Genomic DNA, 5,582 nt, shown 5'->3' with positions numbered 1-5,582 from the left:
GTGTATCCCAGCTCCAGTGGATGGAGACAATCACCTTTTCCTCCATTTTTGTTCTCTCCAGCCCACCAGCAGATCAGATGTTGCCCATCCATATTAAGGGCAGATCTTTCTCACTTGGTCCATTTGGGCTCACATGCTAAACTCCTCTAGAAACACTCTCACAGACACACCCCAAAATAATGCTTTACCAGGTTTCTAGGTATTTCTTAATCTAGTCAAACTGACACCTAAAATTAACTATCATATAATGCAACTAAACCATTTGCCCTCTTGGGTCTCCAGCTTGCCAACATACCCTGAAGATCTTGGGACTTTTTTACCTCCATAACTGTGTGAGCCAATTCTTTATAATAAATTTCTTATACACACACACTCTATTGATTCTGTTTCTCTGGAGGAACATAATATACAACCCAAAGCAATTAATATTTGGTGCAACCCAGGGGGAGGGTGATGTCATCAAGATGGCAAAATAGACAATCCCCAGCATCATTCCTTCCCATGAGAACATACTAAGCAACTGTTTACAGACAAAATAGCCATCCTCAATTCACCAGAACTCAGGGATAAAGGAAAGAACTCCCCCAAGCCCATGGAAGAGAGAAAAGCCACAACCAGTGGGAGGAAAGATCATTTCAAACCACTCCATTCTCTCCCCCAAACCAGCACAGTGCCACTCACTGGCACAGGGAAGTTCTCTGGATCTATGGTTTCCAAGGTGAGAGGAAGGAAGTGGAGGTGGGTGCTCAGAAGTCATCAACAAAATTCAACCCAAAGAGAAACTCCCAAAGCGCATCATAAAATCGAATTATCAAAAATCAAAGACATGAAAAAAATTCAAGGAAGAAAACAAAGCACACTTAACAGAGCCCAAATATGGTTTTTAGCAGATTTCTCAACAGAAACCCTATATGCCTCAAGAAAGGGGGATGATGCATTTCAAAGTACTAAAGGAAAAAGACCACCAACCAAGAATACTGTATCCAGCAAAACTATCCTTCAAACATGAAGGAGGGATAAAGACTTTCCTATGCAAACAAAAGCTGAGGTAATTGAACAACACTAGTCCTATCTTAACAAAAAATGCTAAAGTGAGTTCTTCAATATGAAAGAAGATGCTAATGTGTAACAAGAAAACACCTAAAGGTATAAAAATCACTGTAAAGTAAGTATATAGACAAACTGAGAATACTCTATTGCTGTAAGTGTGGTAAGTAAACCACTTATCTTTAGTATGAAGATGAAAAGACAAACCTATTAAAGATAATAACAACTACAACAATTGTATAAGAGTCAGGCAATATAAAAAGATGTAAATGGAGATAACAAAAAGTCAAAAGGTGCTGGGGAAGATGTCAAAGTATAGAACTTGCTTTTGCTTTCTTTTTTGTGTGTGTGGTCAAAGTTACATTGTTATAAATTTAAAATAATCTGTTATACCTGTAAGATTTTATTTTTTGTAAGCCTCATGGTAACTATAGAGCAAAAACTTTTTTTTTTTTTTTTCCCTTTGGTGGCTGGCGAGTACAGGGATCGAACCTTGGACCTTGGTGGTACCAACACCATGCTCTAACCAACTGAGCTAACCAGCCAGCCTAGAGCAAAAACTTTTAATAGATACACTACAAATAAATAGCATGGAATCAAAATACACTATTGGAGAAAATCACTTAATCACAAAGGAAGACAGTGAGAGAGGAAAAAACGATCTGTAAAACAAGCAGAAAACAAGTAACAAAATGGTAGTAGTAAGTCCTTATCTATCAATAATTCTGGGTATAAATGGATTAAATTCAACAATTAAATGACATAGAATAAACAGATTATAAAACAAGTCCCAACTATATGCTGCCTACAGAAACTCACTTCACCTATGAAGATATACATAGACTGAAAGCAAAGAAATAGAAAAAATATTCTAAAGAAGAGCCGGAGTACCTCTACTTAGGTAGATAAGTCAGATAAAATAGACTTTAACTCAAGAATCATTAAAAAGACAAAGGCATTACATAATGATAAAGGGAACAATTCAGAAAGAAGATATAACAATTGTAGATATATATGTACCCAACACTGGAGCACCCAGATATATAAAGCAAATATTAGATATAAAGGGAGATAAACTCCAATACCATAATAGTTGGGGATTTCAACACCTCACTTTAATCAATGGACAAATCATCTAGGTATAAAATCAACCAAAAAACATAAGTTAAAGTTCACCCTAAACCAAAGAGACCTAAAAGATTTTTACAGAACATTCGAACAGCTGTAGAATATACATTCTTCTCACAGCACATGAAACATTCTCATGAACAAACCATATATTAGGTCACAAAACAAGTTTAAAAATTTTTTTTAAATGAAATCATATCAATGATCTTTTCCAATCATAATAGACTAAAACTAGAAATCACTAATAGAGGGAACACTAAAAACTGTTCAAACACAAATTAAACAACATGCTCTGAAGAACAAATGAGTCAAGGAAGAAATTTAAAAGGAAATTTAAAAATTCCTGGAGACAAATGAAAATGGAAACACAACATACTAAAACCTATGGGATACAGCAAAAGCAGTTCTAACAGGAAAGTTTATAGCAATGAATGTCTACATCAAGAAAGGAGGAACATTTCAAATAAACAACCTAATATTACACCTCAAGGAACTAGAAACAAAATCCAAAATTAGCAGAAGGAGAGAAATAACAAAGCTCAGAGCAGAAATAAATGAATTAAAGATAAATCAACAAACCTTTAGCTGGACCAACCAAAGAAAAGTGAGAGAGAGAGAGAGAGAGAGAGCCACAAATACATAAAATCAGAAATGAAAAAGGAGACATTACAACTGATACCACAGAAATACAAAGGATCATAAGAGACAACTATACACCAACAAACTGGAAAGTCTAGAAGAAATGGATAAGTTACTGGATACATACAACATATCAAAGTAGAATCATAAAGAAATAGAAAACCTAAACAGACCAATGAAATTGAAGTAATGAAATTGAAGCAGTGATAAAAAGTCTCCCATCAAAGTACAGAACCTGATGGCTTACTACTGAATTCTATCAAACATTTAAAAAAGAACAAATATCAATTCTTCTCAAACTCTTCCAAAAATCTGAAGAAGAGATAATACTTCCAAACTCTATATGTCAGCATTACGCTCATACCAAAAGCAGACAATGACACAATAAAGAAAACTACAGAACAATATCCCACATGAACATAGATTCAAAAATTCTCAACATACTACTAGAGAACAGAATCCAACATCACATTAAAAATATTATTTACCATGATTAACTTGGATTCATCCCAGGGATGCAAGGATGGTTAAACATACATAAATGAACAAAAGTGATACATTACATCAACAGAATGAAGGACAAAAACCACATCATCATTTCAATAGATGCAGAAAAAGCATTTGATAAATTCAAAATCCCTTCATGATAAAAACACTCAGCTTAGGCAGAGAAGGAACATACCTCAACACAATAAAGGCCATATACAAAAAACCTACAGCTAATATACTGAATGAACAAAAATTGAAAGCTTTTCCTATATGATCTGGAATAAGATAAGGATGCCCACTTCTGCCACTTTTGTCCAACACAGTACTGGAAGTTCTATTCAGGGTAATTGGGCAAGAGAAAGAAAAAGAAAGCATCCAAATTGGAAAGGAAGAAGTCAAATTATCCCTGTTTGAAGATGACAGACTCAATGCAATCCCTATCAAATTTCCCATGGTCTTTTTTGCAGAAATGAAAAATGTGATCCTTAAATTCATATGGAATTGCAAGGGACCTCAACCAGTTAAAACCATATTGGAAAAGAACAAAGTTGGAAGATTCATGGTTCCTGATTTCAAAATTTACTACTAAGGTATAATATTCAAAATTGTATGCAGTCCTGGCAGAAGGACAGACAGATAGACCAATGGAATAGAACTGACAGACCAGAAATAAACCCAAAAATCTATGATCAAATGACTTTTGACAAGTGTGCCAAGCAAGACCATTCAGTGGGAAAATAACAGTTTGTTCAACAACTGGTTGTGAGACAAGTGAATAATCACATGCAAAACAAACTTGAACCCCTACCGCATGCCACATACACAAAGTAACTCAAAATGGGGTAACAACCAGAATAAAAGAGGTAAAACTATAAAACTCTTAGAAAAAAATATAGGAGTAAATCTTTAATGACTTCAAATTTGGCAATGGATTCTTAGACGTGACAGTGAAAATACGAGCAACAAAACAAAAATAGATAAACTGAAATGGACCAAAATTAGGGCCGGCCCAGTGGCGCACTGGATAGTGCGCCGCTTGGGAAGCGCAGCGGCGCTCCCACCCGAGGGTTCGGATCCCACATACAGACCGGTTCCCGCTCGCTGGCTGAGCGAGGCGCGGGAGCGACCCTGAGGGTTGCGATCCCGTTGCCGGTCCCCAGTCCGGTACGGGGGCAACACTGAGGGTTGCGATCCGTTGCCGGACACAGAAAAAGACAAAAAGACAAAAAAAAAAAAAAAAGAAATCGACCAAAATTAAACTTTTGTCCACCAAAGGACATTATCAATAAAGTAAAAATACAACTACAGAATGGGAGAAAATATCTGCAAATCATATATCTTATACGGGCCTAGTATCCAGAATACTCGTGTATGAAAGCACTCTTACAACTCAGCCACGAATTGACAAACAACCCAATTTGAAAATAAGAAAAGGATCTGAATAAATGTTTCTCCAAATTAGATATAGAAACAGCCAATAAGCACATGAAAAGATGTTCAATGTCACTGGTCATTAAGGAAAAACAAATCACAATGAGTTCCCACTTCACATCCACTAGGATGGCTATAATTTTTTTAAAAAATTGGAAAATAACAAGTGTTAGTGAGGATGCAGAGAAATTAGAACCCTCATCCATTGCTGGTGGAAACATAAAATGATTCAGCCACCGTGAAAAGAGGGTGAGAGTTCCTCAAAAAGTTAAAACATTTATCATATGACTCAGAAATTTCGGTCCTCAGTATATACCCAAAAGAACTTTTAAAAGGTACTCAAATGTACGCCCATGTTCATAGTAGCGCTATTCACAATAGCCAAAAGATGGGAACAACCAAAATGTCCATTAACAAATGCACGGATGAACGCAATGTGGTCTATTCATACCATGGAATGTCATTGAGCCTTAAGAAGAAATGAAGTTCTACTTCATGCTACGACATAGACGAATCTTGAAAACTTATGCTAAGTGAAATAAGCCAGACACAAAAAATCAATACTATATAATTCCATTTATATGAAAAACACAGAATAGGTAAATCTATAGAGCCAGAAAACATATTGGTGTTTACCAGGCAGGGATAACGGGGATAAACTGCTTAATGGGTACGGGGTTTCCTTTCTGAGTTGTGTTAGTCTGTTTCTCTTGCTTATAACAAAATATCTGGAACTGGGTAATTTGTAAGAAAACAAAATTTATTGCTTACAGTTTCAGAGGCTGATAAGTCCAAAGTCCAGGGAACACATCTGGTGAGGGTCTTGGTGGTGGCAACAGTGACCCAGG

The 5,582-nt window shown here is 36.0% G+C and overlaps 1 non-coding gene across 1 annotated transcript; it reads right to left on the bottom strand.

The window, feature by feature from the left end:
* Window positions 1-1,518: 1,518 nt before the first annotated feature.
* Window positions 1,519-1,592, bottom strand: TRNAT-GGU. The gene has a single exon. It is a non-coding gene; the product is annotated as a tRNA-Thr (tRNA).
* Between the last annotated feature and the right edge of the window lie 3,990 nt (window positions 1,593-5,582).

The sequence above is a fragment of the Galeopterus variegatus genome, unplaced genomic scaffold, assembly GCF_000696425.1.
Source record: "Galeopterus variegatus unplaced genomic scaffold, G_variegatus-3.0.2 Scaffold9752, whole genome shotgun sequence".
In the NCBI taxonomy this organism is placed as follows: Eukaryota; Metazoa; Chordata; class Mammalia; order Dermoptera; family Cynocephalidae; genus Galeopterus; species Galeopterus variegatus.
This window is presented reverse-complemented; position numbering and strand designations above follow the sequence as displayed.